Below are 19,883 nucleotides of genomic sequence, written 5' to 3' on the forward strand. Positions count from 1 at the left end.
CAAGAAAAAGTTCTGAAGTTTAACTCTCAGGAGCAAACATTTTCTACTTGTGAAGTAAACTCTGTTGAAAGACAGCAGACTACGGTCCCACCAGTAAAAACAGGAAAGTTTTCAGCCAGTGACAGCTCTGCCTACAGAGAAAAAAAAAAGTGTCATAGACTCACTTTATTAAACCATATGCTCATTGCCCTGTGAAGAAAGCAGGGTCACTAATTAGTTCATTCTGTGAAAGAAGCCCTTCCTGATCCCGTTGACTTTTGTCCCCCTGGTTAGCTCTAGCTATTTCTGTCATGCAACTTGAAAATCACTGGAGGGAGGAAGATCGCCATAACAACCGCTGAAATGATCTTGTGGAATGTGTCTAGTGGCACTGGAATAACCTGAATATGTGCTCCAGATGTGTCGGCTGTCAGGAAAAAAGTAAACACATCTGATGGACAGCGTATGACTAGATGGCCTCGAAGCGACTCCAGAGGCTGGGAGAGGGGGAGGGGCCGCATATGTGAGCCGAGGGGTGGCGGGCGGGGCGGGCAGAGAAGGGGGCGAGCCCACAGCCCTCGCGAGGCCCCCGCAGGACCCGGAGCCTGGGGCGCCCGCTAGGACTGAGTGTGACTGTTCCGCCTGCGTCCCTCCCCTGAGTGGCCTCTGTGGGACTGCAGCGGCCCCTGCGAATTTCCGTCTGGCACGGACTTGTGAGCATTTGGGAGCAAAGTAAAACATGAATGCTGAGAGGAAGGGGAAAAAGAGAGGGAGCGGGTTCAAAATGCTTTCTGTCTTAAATATTAATGGCAACATGTTTTTAAAGCATTCTGTCTTCGGGGGAAGGCTGCCTCCAGGCCCCTTACTCTCCATCTACCAAATGAATGGTTGTGCCTTTTTGCCCTATATGCAATACTCTAAAGCACTCTTTTTATTAGGTGACTGAGTGATTACATTCCTGATCTGAAAATGTTGTCTTTTTTTGATGTTGGTGTTGTTCCATAGACTTTCACAAGTTGGACAAGTGGGTTGGTTCCCTAACCCAAAATATTTTTTAAAAATATTTTCCTAATGAAATACACAGAAAGGACTAGAAAACATGATATAGGCCAAAACACATTTTCACCTTAGGTCCTATTCTCAGGGGTGTTTGCAGAGGGAAGGATTTAGCTCTATGCCCAGTGCTTATGTTCACAAACAAAACAGCAATTATACAAACATCTAGCACACAGTAGGTACTTGTTGAGTATCTGCTGAATCAAACTAGTTTTTCATGTAAAAGATTCTTCGGTTCTACATATAAACAGCAGCAGAGATTACTTAAAAAAATAAGTAACCAAGTTTAAAAATACTTAAGAAAAATAAATGGGAAGTTTATTTCCCCAAGGGAACAAAACTGCCTCCCTAAAGAAAATAGGAAACACGGTATCCACTATAGTACACAAACCACCTACTTGTGCATGAATCTACCACATTTTAATGCCTACTCCTACTCCAACATTTGTAGAATGAACTTGTTTTCCAGAATATGTTTTTTAAAAATTCACTAAAGTCTTATCATAAATGTTTGCATCTATGAAAAGGTTTAAAAGGTTTGTGCAGAAATTCAGAATTGATGTCAAAAGTTTTTCAAACATATTCCAGATTTCTTTCAGAAATTGCACAATTATATTTCAATTAAATTTCTACTAGTTTCAGTAGTTTTCTAAACAAAGAATGAAACTGTAGTGGAGGGTATTTATTTCTATAAAATACATCATTAAAATCTAAAATTGCTTATTTAAAATCTTTAAAATTGCCTATGCTTAACATTCATTAAACTCAAATCTATCACCTGTGCTGAGGGATGAACCATTCACCTGGCACTTTCTCTCATTCAAGGAGCTTGCCAATTTATGAATCCCCTTTCAATTTCTAAGTATCTAAGTACATTTTCCTCCTTCGATAAAACTCATTTAGTGACTCAGATTCTGAAAGTAGATCACCAAAGGGAAAAAGAAAACTATGAGAAATTATTATTTGAGAGCAGAAAATGGAACAAATCTTCAGTTCACTCTCTACTCTGTAATTCACACATTTAACCTGGCAGAAGAAGACCCTAAGGATGCTTAAAGGCTGAAGGACTCAAAATTTGAAAAAATAGGTGCAAGAACAACAAGAGTGAATGGCACTGCTTCTGCCTTCTAGAAATTGGATTCCACTGGCAGTGGGTTGAATGAAGCCAATAACAGATTCACGGTTGTGGAAAATGTTTCATACTCCTCTAAACGAAAACGTCGTTATTTCCTTGTAACAGAAACTGTACTTCTTGACAAGCTAGACAACCTAAAATAATCACTGCCAAGGTGCAATTTCTAAAATTTGTTGGCAACCTATAAAAAAGAAATAATTTTGGTATTTGCAATTATTTGCAGAGCATACTTTATTATTATTCCAGTCTAAAATAGCCCCCCACCAAATTAAAAGACTTCAAAATGGGCTGACAGATTTCCAAATAAAAAGCTTAATATTTAAGCTTTTATGAGCCAAAATCATAAATGTGCACATTTGTAAAATAAAGTGCCAAATGTCCAAAAGATGGATGAGTTTCAATGACCATTTTCATTCACCTTAACCTTAGTATTCAACCAATAGGCAGAAAGTTCATGTATACTCAAAGAATTGGAATGTATTTATATTCATTCATGTAATGTTTTTTATCCAACTAAAATTCCTTAACACTGAACTTGTAGTTAACTTTTATAAGAAAGCAAATAAAGCATTCGATCTTTCCTCAAATTCAGAGTAATGGTTTTTCAGCGAGGGTGTGTGTGTGTGGGGGGGGTGGGGTGTGTGTGTGTGCGTGTGTGTGTGTTTCTTTCTTAAGAGCATCAAAAGGTTGGAATGGGATGAAACCTGGAGTTAATGTAGGAAGTACTGAAGTTCCAGAAGTTATATGATACCCGTATGAACAGATTTGGTGGCTGAACTCCACACAATTAAGTCCATGGCTGAAATCAAACTTCGTACATACATTCTGTCCCGAGTTCACTTCATGTTCATGTTCAGAACCCAGTCAAGTGCTCATGGGTTTCTCAAACCACCAGCTTCTCCTAGCTTCATACATACTCTTTTTAATGCTTTTCTATTTCACCCCACTGAGCAAATCATGGTAATACACAAAACATGCTTATAACAAGACTACCAGATTAGCAGACCCATTAAGCAAGATCTTGGAAACTTTGCAAAGTTATTCTTTGCAACAATTCTTTTGCATTACAGACCAGCACATAACTACTAGCAAGTTAAGGAAGGCCAGGAAAGTTGACTACTCAAGCAAAAAAACAAACCAAACCAAAATAAAATAAAACACGTAAGAGGGCAACCAGCAAGCCAATCTATTAGAATTCCAGCTACCTACAAGTAAAACATTGCAATGCAGTTTTCTGGCTATAGGAGTTCTGAACTAGCCACATCACAAGCTTCATTCATGTAGCACCATTTCTTGAGCAGAAACCAGAGAAGATGACAGGAATAAATGAAACCAAACTCCAAATTTAAAGATTTTCTGATTTTCTGTTGAGGGGAACATGGATTCTTGAGAAAAGCATTTGAAAGGATGTGAAAGAGAACTCTTTAGTTTTAAAACAACAAAACTCTTCAAGAGAAAAATATGAAGCTATTACATGTCCTTAAATGCCAACAGAATAAGAGAAGAAAATCCAGAAATTCTGTGATGCCATCAGTCATGTGTCGGACTATTAAGGGGAAAGAAGCCATCAAGAAGCACAGAATTCCAGAGAAAAACTGGCAATCTGTAAAACGGAACACAACACAGTATGTTCTGCCCAACTGTAGAGACTTAAAAGATTCCTTATCAAGAATAAATAGCTAGAACATTTGACCTGCTTATTATACCATCAACTTATGTAAGACTTTCGAAAACCAGTCACCCCTCTCATGGCCCAACTATAAAACAAGTGAGTCAGTGAATCCTAACCCAAGTTTACAACAGAGTATTTTTTCAAGGAGTCTGTGAAATCCTCAAGACAAAATGTAACAATGCACATTAATTTAAAATATATTTTTCACATAGCATTTTGATGGTAGAAGGGAAGATAAGAAGACTTGTAAAAAAAAAACTTGAAAAATCCCTGAATCCATATTCCCTGTTATTATAGACAAGGAATCAGTCTTATAAAAAGTTCAGTGATTCACCCCATATCATAGCTATGTATCTAGAGAATTAGAGCAAAAACCCTCCTTGCAGTGATATCCTCCCACAAACCCATCCTCCTCTTATCACAACCAGCCTCACTTCTACTCCCAAATGACAACTGATGTGAATTCCCCAGATGATGAATTCTTCTTAGAAGCTCCACCTAAAGATGAGAGACAACATTAACAAAGAAATCCAAAGAATATTCTCCTGGACAATTTCAACCTTCTGTCCCTATAAGCATTTTACTATAATGGTTAAGATATAAATATCCATTTTGAGTTTGAACTCCCCTCTTATTTCATTTCTTGGAACAGGTGCTCCCAAGCAATTAAATGCCAAAAGGGAAGAGAAAAAAGCTGGACTGAGAAGCCAGAGATACAGGGTCATTAGCCCCAGAGTAGTAATAGTTGACTATATTCTTTTATTGTTCCCTTATCCATAGCATACTGAGGGAAAAGAGCAGTTTTTTCTGTTTTTCAATGTTATTGTCCTTGCAGGCCCATCACAAGCCTCTAACTGTAGAGAATTGTTGACTATTTGGCTGTTTGCGGTAAGGCATCATTACTGCTAACATGGGACAATATCCCCAGCTCGGAAAGAGGATCACTTCAAATGGACTGATAAGTTCCAAAGTTAGACCTTCAAAAAAAGATGAGGGCTAAAACCCTGCTTAAAACCTTCAACAGATTCCCATTTCACTTAGAATAATGACTAAGGGCCTTACCATGGCCTATAAGGCCCTCTTCTCCGTGGCTCTACCTTTCCACACTAGCTATAATAGCCTTCCGTCCACACTTCCAATGTCCCAAACTCCCTCTGATCTCAGGGCATTGGTCTTTTTGCAACACTCAAAACCCTTCAACTTAACCTCAGTAATAATAATAATGATAATAAACAAAACAACAACAACAAAAAAAAAACAAAAACAGAAACAGAAACAAAACCCCCAACCCCAACTAATTTCTCTTCATCCTTCAAATCTTAGCTCAAAGGACTCTTTAGAAAAATCTGCCCTTACTCCACATTTGGTGTCCATTTCTTTTTATCTTGGGGTTCTGAGAAATATTCCATTTGGAAAAGCAGGGAGGGATTCCAAGGCTCAAAAAAAGTTTAACTGTCATGGGCCAATTTCAAAAGTCCCCTAAAGCAAAATAATTCTGATATTTAGTATTTTAACTTCCACTCTTGAGTTAAACTATATTAATAAAGGATTCAGTGTTATAAATTTATAGATCCCCAAGTCTGCTTATTAGGGCAAATGTTCGTTTATTTCAAACACTCCAAAAATAGATCAATACTTTTATAAACTGTGGCCACTGTCTTCCTTCTTTCTTCATGTTGGTTGTAATAAGTGGCAGCTGCAGGATGACAAAAAGTACAGGGTTTAGAACCAAACTAAAGTCAGACCTCTGCTTACCAACTGCCTGACCTTAGGCCAAGTCCACACTGTCCTCTCTCGCCCCACCCCCCCCCGTTTTTTTTTTTATGAGAAGAGGAACACAATACTTTTTTTTTTCCCCCGAAGATTTTATTCATTTATTTGACAGAGAGAGAGAGAGAGAGAGCAAGAGTGCAAGCGTGCAAGGAGGGGGAGGGCCAGGGAGAGGGAGAAGCAGGCTCCCCACTGAGCAGGGAGCCGGAGGCAGACATGGATCCCAGGACCCTGGGATCGTGACCTGAGCCAAAGGCAGATGTTTAACCAACTGAGCCACCCAGGAGCCCCATAATGATACTTTCTTTAGAAGATTCAAAGGACATATATCTGAAAGCCAACATTTATATTCCTAATATGTACCACATTTACCATTTTACAATTTTGCCTGATTATCTAAATAACAGTCTCCCTATTCATATGTAAACACCATTAAGAGTAAAGGAGTAAAACTCCTCTTTCCTTATCAATGACTCCTTGGAGCCCAGTACAGTATCTGCCATATATATACACACACACACACACACACACACATAGAACTTAGCAAAGACTTTTTATATTAATGAATTAATAAAAAGATACTACAATATGGAATGGATGCCCCCATACCCTTTTGTTGGTTTTGATTTCTTTTTTTAAGTGAAAAGTTAGTTCTACAATGGGGTAATATATCTTAGGCATTCTCACCTGTGAATGGTTCGTTAATATTCTTTCATAAAAGTCAATGTTCACTGGGACAAAGTCATGTATACCCACGAGTACTTAAGAAAAGTCTACTCAATAGGTGGTAATGGCTTCATTCACTGGTTATCACAAATTCTATACCACTGTTGAAAAGGAGAACGGCGTAAAAAGTGTGTGCAACAATCAGCACTGTCCGTCTATACAAATGGAGACACAGTTCATACAAATGAAATGTTCACAGCAGCAACTTCATATAATAACAATAGCAAACGTTGCCTACTTTTTCTTAGTGGCATTAAAAATTGTTTAAAATTTCAATCAACAACTGATTGATTTTTCTGTGTCAAGCATGTTTTTAAGTTCTTTACATTAGTAACATTCAATCCTCACCACCACAAACCCATGAAGTATGTCCCATTATTATCCTTATTTTACAGAGGTAGAACAAGTCCGCACTGCCTTTGTGCTTATAAAAACTTTTCACTTAACATCTAGTCAGCAAAAAACTAGTATGTGCAAGGCAGAGTTCTGATATATTTTAAATGTGAGATTTAAGTCTCTTGCCAAGAAACACGGATTTAAGTCAGAAGAGATCTTAAAAGAACTCTTGTCTAAAGTTGTATTGTTTTTTCCCAGTCTTACCAGTTTTGAGACTTGCTCTAATAGGATAAAGCTTTTAACTGCAGGGAGCCTTTAGTAAAAGGCAGCACCCATCTCACCTAGTTAAGAATCCTGGCACTAGAAATCCATTTCACCCCACTTAGCAGCAAGCTGGAGTACATAATTATTTTCATCTGGTTATAACACAGGGTGGTGAGTTTAATCTCTAAAACCCTACAGGGATTGGTTTTAACAGTTTTAGAAATTGCCTCTAATGCTATGAATGTGCTGCACAGCAAGATGGTCCTGCTAATGGTTCCCAGACTAGGATTTGGGGGGACCAAAGGAATGGCTCCCACCTTTCCATAATTTCCTTTCCATTCTGGGTGGGGTCTGTGGTCACTCAAGGTATCCTCATGACCCCACTTTCAAAAACAATTAGTTCTGATCTGGACAAAGGAATAGAGGTCATTTTTTTTTAAGTTGTAGTCAACAATTACTATTCATGTAGTCAAATGAAACCATATATAAAGTGGACCATCAGTGACATAGTATTGAGAGCACTAAGGTGTATATGCAGATGAAATAGATTCCCAAACAATAACGTGGCCATGAACGTGACATAGTCTCTAGTTTACCTTGATTTTTAAAACTTTTGCTAAACCATTCCTTCCAGGAAAAAAAAAAAAAACCTAGAAAACCAATTCAAGAATATAATTTAATATCTTCCTAACTATATTTTTAAGTTGAACCCTACAACCATGAACCCTAATTTCTCCCAGGTCCTCACAATCAGGAATGAAAAGAGGACATGTTGCTAATCAACTTTTAAAGTGAAACTGCTACAAAGACTAGAACTAACAAATCCCATTAAGTAAAAATGAGGATTTTCTTCAGTTTTTGGTAGAAGACCCAATCCTGATACATACATGCAAATTAAACTTCCCTGTTTATTCAGAAATGACCCTTGGGCTATTCATAGTATTTCAAGTGAAAGCAAGCCACTTATATTAATGATGACAACTACATGTCTAAAAGTTAGTCAACTTATACACCTGGTTCAACATATGCTAGAATATTTTGGCTTTGCCAAAATAAAATTTATCATACTATAAAATCCCTCCTACACGATGGGGATTACATAGGTAAATTATAAGTCAAGTTTGTGTAAGGCATAGAGATAGAAAAGTAACAAAATATTTTCAAATTTTTCCTTTCTTTTCACATTCTTGACCCAGAGCAAATATCTCAAGATAAAAACTGCAACACCATGAAACATAGTCTTTAAAAACCAGATCCCACCAGACTGCAAAGTCCTTAGGGAATTATCTCCATCTCCAAAGGCAATACCTGGCATAAACGAGATCCTCAAATAATATTTATAAAATGAGGGGTGCCTTGGTGGCTCAGTGGGTTAAAGCCTCTGCCTTCGGCTCAAGTCATAATCTCAGGGTCCTGGGATCAAGCCCCACGTCTGGCTCTCTGCTCAGGGGAGAGCCTGCTTCCCTTCCTCTCTCTCTGCTTGCCTCTCTGCCTACTTGTGATCTCTGTCAAATAAATAAATAAAATCTTTAAAAAAATTTATAAAATGAAATAAATGAAACTTCAGAATTACAGTCTTTAAAATACTTCCAAACATATTGTCATAGTGATCTGAGGCACACAAGACAGGGATGCTTATGCCACTTGAAAGATGAGGCACCAGAACATCAGAGCCACAATTAGCCTGATCTTAGGGCTCTCAAGACACTGTTTTCCACTACCATCGCACTCTGTCCCATCATTTAAAAAGCTCAGAGCACCCATTCTTTAGCTTTTGTTCTGCTTTCTATATTTTATGAACTGTGGTGTAAAAACACCAAAAATGGAGGACAACCAGATGCCAAAGTCTAACAAGATCCACTACTGTGCTTTGCAGCTATGAAAGTCCGATAGCGTAGGCTACCAGATGTTTACATCTACTTCTATAAGGCACATTAACACTATACTATTCTGTACACAAATTTCGATTTCCCATTTATTTTTATTTTTAAGATTTTATTTATTTATTTGACAGAGAGATCACAAGTAGGCAGAGGGGCAGGCAGAGAGAGAGAGGGGAAAGGAGGCTCCCTGCTGAGCAGAGAGCCCAATGATGCGATGATGCGGGGGCTCAATCCCAGGACCCTGAGACCATAACCTGAGCCGAAGGCAGAGGCTTAACCCACTGAGCCACCCAGGCATCCCATGTTTCTTTGGAGGTTTTTTCATGCACAGATCTCTACTGACAGCTTTAAGTCTAGATAGACTCATGCGAAAAAACTGAAGCAAAGAAATTCAAGTTCTTACCACCCACTTTCCAGGTTCTGTAGATTTCTCTATAAAAATTGATCTCAACAGAATGTATCACACTAAACCTCTATGAATTACAGGATGAAAAATTCAGTATATTTTCAGATTCCCCAATTTAGACTTCAAATTGGACATGATCTTCACCTGGTAGCTTACTGTTATTCTTAGGTAAAATCAGCTGCTGATTCAACATTTAGGGAATTATTGTATACCAGGCTTACGCAAGGTTTGGTGACTCAAACATGAATAAACATGACTCATGTCCTTGGCCAATCTTAATGATGGCTAAGACTGATTCAAAAAAATTCAAAAAGGCAAAGTATCGTCTTTGTGTGCCACAAGTATGTTTGCTGCATTTAATATCTTAAGGAATACACATGAAGAAAATCTACTAATTTTGTTGGTCAGTGAGGTAAGCTAATAAGTTAGCTTGCACATAGGTCCTTCCTTGTGTTTTAAAGGCCTAATACAGGGGCATCTGGAGGTTCAGCCTGGTAAGCATCTGCCTTCAACTCAGGTCATGATCTGAGGGTCCTGGGATGGAGCCCTGCGTCTAGCTTCCCTGCTCAGCAAGGAGTCTGCTGCTTCCCCTCCATCTGCCCCTCTCTCTACTCATACTCTAATAAATAAAATCTTTAAAAAATATATATGCCTAATGCATAAGTCATTAAGTTATACAGTTTCTAATATAGTATCTTAAGTCTTTAATAACTCTGGATAATTTTCTTAGATAATAAAAGATGTTAGAAACTTAAAAATTCTTAAAATCAAGCAATAATTCCTCCGTAGTTTGTATCTTTTTTTAAATTTTTTTTTTAATTTTTATTTATTTATTTGACAGAGAGAGAGATCACAAGTAGGCAGAGAGAGAGGAGGAAGCAGGCTCCCTGCTGAGCAGAGAGCCCGATGCGGAGCTTGATCCCAGGACCCTGAGATCATGACCTGAGCCGAAGGCAGAGGCTTTAACCCACTGAGCCACCCAGGCGCCCCGTAGTTTGTATCTTGATACACCTGGAAGCAATCTTACTGCTTTCAACACTGCTGAGCCAATCATAACTTGCACTAGTTGCTAAGGATCCTACACCTTTTAATGCTGTTTGTACTATGCTGTATATCAATATAGCAAGAATTACATGCCATCACTTTTTCTTACATGCTGTCCTTCTATTTGGTACTAAACTACAACGCAAAATACTACTTAGCTTTGAAAGTTATCCCAGAATAGATAAATGCCCTATATCAAAAAAAACATTTAACTATGGTTCGTTTGATGGCTTACTTTATGAAGGGATTAGATCTGATTCACTCAGATCTTCAGGTTAGAAGGGAATACCAGGTGAGTCTATTTAAAGATTTTTAAGCAATCTCTACACCAATGGGGGACTCGAACTCACAACCCCGAGATCAAGAGTCACTTGCTCCACAGACTAAGCCAGCCAGGTGCATCCCAGGGACCCCCCAAATGTGTCTATTTAAAGCACACTGTGCACTCTTCAGTTCTGGCAACAGCCACTTCATTCCATGATCAATGCCATCACTATATACCTTTCAGGCAGCTAATCCTCTGGCCTATGATTCTCTCCCAAAAGTAGAAGTGCATTGGCTTTCAGGCAAAAATACAAAGGCTGATTAAAAGAAGACCGTCTCATGCCTACTGCTAAGAAAAATATAATTGCTGATATAATTGAATTGAAAAGGATCACGAAACAGGACACCCAACAAATGTGGTGCACGTACCTACAAACAGGAATCCCTGCGAGCACACACATCCCCACCAACCCTGTGACAGTCATCAGCAACTGCTAACTTCTCAGCGACCCAAGACATAATCTCAGAATCCTTCTCAAGTAGCCATTACCAATCTATCGATATTGCAGGAGGGTTAAAACCTGTTTTCCATTCTTCACTTTGTCTGCTCTTCAGATAAGGAGCTCTGAAGAAGTCCCAAAGAAGTTACAAAGATCAAACAGCTAGTCAGTGACAGAATCTAGGTTAGAAAAAAACCAGACCTTATACCACAGTGCCTTTCTGGAATGTTTATCATACCCATCCTAACTGATACTAATTCCTTGGTTCCTTTGTGTTCTGATCATCTCATTTTCGCAGCCACATATGCTCTTCTCCCTTTTGCTTTTAGAAAATTCAGCATCCCTGGCATAAAAGGGGAAAAAAGCTGTCATTTCATATCCATGAAGCTAATGAATGCCCATAGTTGACCTGGCATCTCCCCTTTAAGCCATGCTAACATTAGCTAACATTCAAAAGTTCATTCTATAGCTCGACCTTTGTTTCTGCTCAGTATTCACCCTATGACACAAAGTGTTTTATGTTTTGATGTTATGATGTTTGTTATGATGGCAAAATATTGCAGTGTCCAAACAAGCATATTTGTGACAATTACTATGCAGTTTTGTTGCTAAGGCTCAAGGAACTTAAATAGTAAGACATACTAAAGTAAAAAAGAATTGCCAGGCTGAATGACTGGGAAAAACTGGTACTCCTACGCTCACTGCGAGCCACAAAGACCATATATAATCGTGTTCATGAATCTGATGCCACAAGAGCATTTCGATCACATTTAATTCAGCAATTCTATTATAAAATGAGACTAAGAATGCTCTTCACAGAATGGTTACCACATAAGTGTATATTCTCAAATTGGACAATTTCTAACTTTAAATAGTATCATATTTTTTTAAATGGCTTTTTGGGTTGAAATAATCCTACCGGTCCCACCACTAAGACCATAACTAAGGTAATTAACACTTTTGTTGCTCTTCAGATTCTTCATCTGAACACTGTAGTTCTCTACTTCACTATTAGTGATGACCTAATATGCACTCTTCTAGACAAATAACAGAGGCCATATAAATTAGCATCAAAGTACCACAGAGTCCTTTCTGTGAGCAGCACATAAGGAAATCTGAATGACACCCAACATTTTAAAGTTTTTATTTCTCCTCCAAGTTTATAAATGAGGAAATTGAGGCTTCCAGAAAAATTCTGTCCCTGTCAAACTTCCCATAGTACAGTTGGGATTCAAATTCAGGCCTTTCTGACTCACATGCTTTCTATCCCTGTGCTACCTATGCTGCTTCCTACTACACTATAAATATTTAGAACATTTGCAACATTTGTGGTAAGGCAATCAGAACCATAACTAATTATTTCTCAAAATGCAGACATCTTGGCTAAACAGTATGTCCACAATAAAACAATCATATCATCAAAGGCTAATCAAATCCAGGTCATGAGGTGTATGTGTCTGTCATTTAAGATAACAATGGAACCCATATGATCCTTGACTGGCTCTACCATATTGTGGTATTTACTATGCCTTGTTATAAAGTTAAATATATAAAGTTTGAAAATATTTAAACAATGGATACATAAAATGTGTCAAAAAAATAAAACCTCAAAGTAAAAGATTAATCAATGAAGATAAGCATGCATGATGAGCACCTATTGCAAAAGATGTATTTCCCTAGACGATGTCTGTAAAACGTTATTTTACACACATATTTTTTGGAGTTTCACGAGCTTTTGTCTGTTTTTTGCCTTACATTAACTATTTTAACATCATCACCTGCATTATGTTTTTGAATACCTTGGAAATTTTTGGTCTGATAAACTAGTAAGAGAATTTTCACTTAGAAACAGTTTTTCTTTTTTTTTTTTTTTTTTTTTTTTTTTTTTTTTTTTTTAAAGATTTTATTTATTTATTTGACAGGCAGAGATCACAGGTACACAGGCAGGCAGAGAGAGAGAGAGAGAGAGAGAGGAGGAAGCAGGCTCCCCGCTGAGCAGAGAGCCCGATGTAGGGCTCGATCCCAGGACCCTGAGATCATGACCCGAGCCGAACGCAGAGGCCCAACCCACTGAGCCACCCAGGCGCCCCTAGAAACAGTTTTTCTCACTGGCATCACAGTTTCCAAAATAATTCATGTAGATATAATATTTTCTGTTCCTGTGATAAGGGAAAACAAACTAAATGGGCATTCAGCACTTGCATTAGACAGATACCATGCTAGGTATTTTCTATTTTCACACGTTGTCTCAAATTACTTCAGTATCAGTACTATTATGCTTATGTCATAAAAGAACAGTGGCTCAAAAGTTATAAAGATGCCAAGGGGACTAGACAGGGGGGTGAATAGGGACTTATCACTATCAGGTATAGGGTTTCTTTTGGAGTGATGAAAATGTTCTAAAATTAAACAGTGGTGATGGTTGCACAACCTTGTGAATGTAAACCACTGATTATCCACTTTAAAATAGTGAATTTAATGGTATGGAACTATATTTCAATTAAAATAAGTTACATGGTCATGGTAAATGTTAACATTTGAGAATCTAGGTATATGGGAATCCATTACTATTTTCCAACTTTTCTGTAAGCCAGAAATTATCACAAAAAAAAAAATTTGGGGGTGGGGTGGGGGCGTGTGCTCAGTTGGTTAAGCATCCAGCTCTTGATTTCAGCCCAGGTCATGATCTCAGGGTGGTGAAACTAGCCCCACATGGGGCTCCGTGCTCAGTGGGGAATCTGCTGAAGATTCTCTCTCTCCACTCTCCCTCTGCCCCTCCCCCTGCTCTCTAAAATAAATAAATTTTTTAAAAAGTTTTTTTAATGCACAATAATGTGAATATAGTTAACACTACTGACATCTACACTTAAAATGGTCAAGAGGGTAACTTTTATGTGTGTTTCACCACAAGTATAAATAAATAGGTAAAGGATTTCACACAAGATTCTGCTTTAGTTAATAGAGTTACCAGTATTCAAATACAGGCCTTTTCAACTCCAAAACCAATAGTCTGTTACAACACCAAAAAAAAGTTTTTATTAGTTTGCCCAATGATTGTATTGAGATGTTACTTACGACCACTCTAAAGCTATCCAGTAATACACACTTAAGGTGATTTTTTTATAAATGAAAGCTACTACCAACTAAATAGCTTTTGTTAAATATGTCTGAACTTTTTTTAAGATTTTTATTTTATTTATTTGACAGACAGCAATCACAAGGAGGCAGAGAGAGAGAGAGGAGGAGGAAGTAGGCTCTCCGCTGAGCAGAGAGCCCAATGCAGGGCTCAATCCCAGGACCCTGGGATCACGAACTGAGCCGAAGGCAGAGGATTTAACACACTGAGCCACCCAGGTGCCCTGAACTTTTTTTTTTAAGATTTTATTTATTTATTTGACAGAGAAAGAGAAAGCATGGGCAGGGGAAGAAGCAAACATAAGGAAAGGGAGAAGGATGTTCCCCTACAAGCAGGGACCCCAATGTGGAGCTGGATCCCAGGACCTTGGGATCATGCCTGAGCTGAAGCCTTAACCTACTGAGCCATCCAGGTGCCCCTATGCCTGAACTTCTTAAAGGTTGACATATGATGATGAATGTGTGTAGAAGTAGAAGAGTAAGCTTGGATACTATGCTATCAACCAAACAGGGATTGCCAATTGACTGTTTTTTCAAAAACAGGGCTTTATGTTAGAATTTTTTCAACTGAAACCTCAGAATTTATTAGAAAGCAGTGAGTAAGGGCACCTGGGTGGTTCAGTGGGTTAAGCCTCTGCCTACATCCCAGGTCATGATCTCAGGGTTGTAGGATTGAGCCCCACATCAGGCTCTCTGCTCAGCAGGGAGCCTGCTTCCCCACCTCTCTGCCTGCCTCTCTGCCTATTTGTGATTTCTGTCAAATAAATAAATAAAATCTTTTTTTTTTTTTTAAAGAAAGCAGTGAGTAGGTAAAACTGTTTTTATTGTTTTTATTTATGCTGAAGGGGTTTTTTTGTGTGTTTTTGTTATTGTTGTTGTTTTTTGTTTTTAAAGTCCTGGGGCACCTGGGTGGCTCAGTTAGTTAAAGTATCAGACTCGATTTTGGCTCAGCTCTGGGTTGTGGGATCGAGCGCCATGTCAGGCTCCATGCTTAGCAGAGAGTCTGCCTGAGATTCTCTCTCTTCCTCTGCCCCTCCTACCCTTGTACTCTAGCTCTCTTTTGTTCTCCAAAATAAATAAATCTTTAAAAAATAAACAAAATCCTTTAATATTTTAGAAATTTCTCACAAAAAAAATTTTTTTAATTACAAAAAAATTAGAGAAGTGAGTTTCAACTTATAATGTGCTAATTTGCCAAACACTGATATACAATATCAGGGGCATTTGCAGTAAATGGGTATATGTGGGTTTGACTTGGGGGCCCATGACTAAATATTAGTGTACCAAGTGTATGATGTATCCATATACCCTTACAAATCACATTTACTCAAGAACATTAAGAAGTGGAATTTGAGGTTCCACTTGTTTAGTTGCAATAAAGTATATACTTTAAACAAACAGAAACAGGCAAAGGCAATATATATATATATATATATATATATATATATATATATATCCAGATCAACCACTCATAAAGCTAGCATGAAGGATAAAAGACAAAAGGAGTAAAATCAACTATAGCTACAATAATGAAGTAAGGGATACACAAAGTAAAAAGATATAAAATAGAATGGATAAGGAAGATGTGGTCCATATACACTATGGAGTATTATGCCTCCATCAGAAAGGATAAATACCCAACTTCTGTATCAACATGGACAGGACTAGAAGAGATTATGCTGAGCAAAATAAGTCAAACAGAGAGTCTCAATTATCATATGGTTTCACTTATTTGTGGAGTATAACAAATAACATGGAGGACATAGGGAGATGGAGAGAAGGGAGTTGAGGGAAATTGGAAGGGGAGATGAACCATGAGTGACTATGGACTCTGAAAAACAATCTGAGTGTTTTGAAGGGGCGGGGGGTGGGAGGTTGGGGAAGCCAGGTGGTGGGTATTATGGAGGGCACATATTGCATGGAGCACTGGGTGTGGTGCGTAAACAATGAATTCTGTTATGCTGAAAAGAAATAAATTAAAAAATTTTTTAAAAGATATAAAATATGACAAAAACATAAAAGGTGACAGTGGTTAAAAATGTAGTGCTTTTAGAATGTGGTCAAATTGGGGCGCCTGGGTGGCTCAGTTGGTTAAGCAGCTGCCTTAGGCTCAGGTCATGATTCCAAGGTGCTGGGATCGAGCCCCGTATCGGGCTCCCTGCTTAGCAGAGAGCCTGCTTCTCTCTCTCCCTCTGCCTGCTGCTCTGCTTACTTGTGCTCTCTATCTCTCGGTCAAATAAATAGAACGCGGTCAAATGGAACTGCCTATTAACTTAAAATAACTGCTCTATAAATACTACTTTTTATATGTGAACCTCACAGTAACCATAAATCAAAAATCTGTAATAGATACACAAAAAAATAAAGAAAACTAATATAACACTAAAGTCATCAAACCACAACAGAAAACAGAAGAAAAAAGGAACAGAGAAGAATTATATCAGAAAACAGTGAACAAAATGCCAATAAGTATATACTTATCAACAACTACTTTAAATATGAACGTCTTAAATTCTCCAATCAAAAGACATAGGGTGGGCTAAGTGCTTAAAATACAAAAAGAACAAAAACAGGACCCATGCATATGCTGCCTAAAAGAGACTCACTTCAGATCTAAATACACATACAAACTGAAAGTGAAGGAACCAAAAAAGATATTTCATAGAAATGGAAACAAAAGAAATAGGGAGTAGTAATACTTATATTAGACAAAAAAGACTTTAAAACAAACACTGTTAACAAAAGACAAAAGAAAAAAAAAGAAAAAGACAAAGAAAGGCATTACCAATGATAAGGAGTTCAATCAAACAAAAGGATGTAACACTGATAAATATTATGCATCCAACACAGGAGCACCTAACTGTATAAAACAAATATTTATAGACATAAAGGAAGAAAGTGACAGCAATACAATAATGCAAGACTTTGATACCATACTATATAAATGAATAAGATCATTTAGACCGAAAAGCAACATAAGGAAACACTGACCTTATAGAATTCATTAGACCAGATGGACTCATAGATATTTACAGACTATTCTATCCAAAAACAGAAGAACTCATATTCTTTTCAAGTGCACACAGAACATTCTCTTGAACAGATCACATGTTCGGCCACAAAACAAGTTTCAATAAATTTAAGAAGACTGAAATCATATCAAGCATTTTTTTCTGACCACAATGGTATAAAACTAGAAATCAATTACAAGAAAGTTGGGAAGAAAAAAAACACATGGAGGCCAAACAACATGCTACTAAACAACTAAAGGGTCAACAAAGAAATCATAGGGTAAATAAAAAAACACATTAAGACAAAAAGAGAACATAACATTCTAAAATCTATGGCACACAACAAAGGCAGCTCGAAGAGGAAAATTCATAACAATACAGGCCTACCTCAGGAAATAAGAAAAATCTCAAATAAAAAAACCTAACTTTACAACCAAAGGAACTAGAAAAAGAAGAACAGACAGTTCTAAATTGGTAAAAGGAAGGAAATAATAAAGATCACAATGAAAATAAATGAAATAGAGACCAAAAACAGAAACAAAAACCAAAGCACAATAAAATATCAATTGAACTAAGAGCTGGTTCTTTGAAAAGATAAACAAAATTGACAGACTTTTAACCAGATTCATCTAAAAAAAAGAGAGAGAGTTAAAATAGGTAAAATCAAAAAATGAAAGACACATTACAAAAAAAAAAAAAAAGACACATTACAAGTGAAATACCACAGAAATACAATGGATCATTAGAGACTACTATAAAAAATTATATGCCAAAAAATTGGACAACCTAGAAGAAATGGATAAATTCCTAGAAACACAAAATCTATTGAATCATTAAGATATAAAAATCTGAATAGAGTGCTTACAAGTAATGAGAATGAATCAGTAATGAAAAACCTCCCAACAGACAAAAGTCCAGGACCACATAGCTTCACTTGTGAATTCTACCAAACATTCAAAGGAGATGTAATATCTAACATCTTCTAACCACTCCAAAAAGTTGAAGAGAAGGCAACACTGCCAAACTCATTTTATGAGACCAGCATTACACTGATACCAAAACCAGACAAGGACAGCATAAATAAAATTACATTGCCAATATCTCTGCTGCACATAAATGGAAAAATCCACAAGATATTAGCAAACCAAATTCAACAATACATTAAAAGGATCATATACCATGATCAAGTGGGATTTATTCCAGAGATACAAGACGGTTCAACATCCACAAATAAATCAATGTGATATACCACATTAATACAACAAAGGACAAAAATAATATGATCTTCTCAAAACATGAATCTGTGGATTGGGTAAAAACCATACCCCAAACATTTGAGAAAAATCAACACTCATTTACAGTTAAAAACTCTCAACAAAATAGGTATACAGAAACACACCTCAACATAATAAAGGCCATGCATGACAAATCCACAGCTAAAATCAAACTTTAAGAGTGAAAAGCTGAAAACTTTTCCTCGAAGATGAGAAAAAAAAAAACCCGAGGGTACCTAAGTCACCACTCTTATTCACCACAGTACTGGCAGTCCTAGCTATAGAAATTAGGCAAGAAAAAGAAATAAAAGGCATCCAACTTGGAAAAGAAGAAACAAAACTGTCACTATCTACAGATGGCATGATACTATATATAGAACACCCTACAGACTCTGCCAAAAAACTGTTAGACCTAATAAATGAATTCAGTAAAAGTCCAAGTTAATATCAGAAACCTGTTACATTTCTATAGACTAATAAGCTATCAGAAAAAAAATTTTTTTAAGATTTTATTTTATTGGGCGCCTGGGTGGCTCAGTGGGTTAAAGCCTCTGCCTTCGGCTCGGGTCATGGTCCCAGGGTCCTGGGATCGAGTCCCGCATCGGGCTTTCTGCTCAGCAACGAGCCTGCTTCCCTTCCTCTCTCTCTGCCTGCGTCTCTGCCTACCTGTGATCTCTGTCTGTCAAATTAAATAAAATCTTAAAAAAAAAAAAAAAAAAAAAAAAAAAAAAAGATTTTATTTTATTGACAGAGAGAGAGAGCACAAGCAGGGGGAGCAGGAGAGGGAGAAGCAGGCTCCCCACTGAGCAGGGAACCCAATGTAGGGCTCTGTCCCAGGTCCCTGGGTTCATGACCTGAGCTGAAAGTAGATGCTTAACTGAGCCACCCAGGCGCCCCAGAAAGAAAAATTAAGAAAATCTCATTGAAGAAGGGAAGGAAGGAAAAGAAAAAAGAAAATCCCACTAACAACTACATTAGAAAGAATAAAATACCTAGAAATAAATCTAACCAAGGAGGTAAAAGACCTATACTCGGAAAACTGTAAGTCTCTGACCAAAGAAACTGAAGACACAAATAAATGGAGGGATATGCCATGATCATGGAATAAAAGAATACTGTTAAAATGTCCATACTACCCAACCCACAGATTCAATGCAATCCCTGTGAAGATAGAAAACTTGAACAAATCCTAAAATTCTTATGAAACCATGAAGGATTTCAAATAGCCAAAGCAATCTTGAGAAAGAACTAAGCTGGATGTATTATGCTCTCTGACTTCAAACTATACTACAAAGCTATAGTAATCCAAACAGTATAGTGTTGGCACAAAAACAGACACACAAATCAAAAGAACAGAACAAAGAGTCCAGAAATAAATCCACACATATATGATCAATTAATCTACAACAAAGAAGGAAAGAATATACA

The 19,883-nt window shown here is 37.4% G+C and overlaps 1 protein-coding gene across 2 annotated transcripts in view; it reads right to left on the bottom strand.

The window, feature by feature from the left end:
• BNC2 (basonuclin zinc finger protein 2) overlaps positions 1-19,883 on the bottom strand; it is a 425,240-nt gene that overhangs the window by 381,727 nt on the left and 23,630 nt on the right. The gene's annotated exons all lie outside the window — the stretch shown is intronic.

The sequence above is a fragment of the Martes martes genome, assembly GCF_963455335.1.
Source record: "Martes martes genome assembly, chromosome: 12".
NCBI classification, from domain to species: Eukaryota; Metazoa; Chordata; class Mammalia; order Carnivora; family Mustelidae; genus Martes; species Martes martes.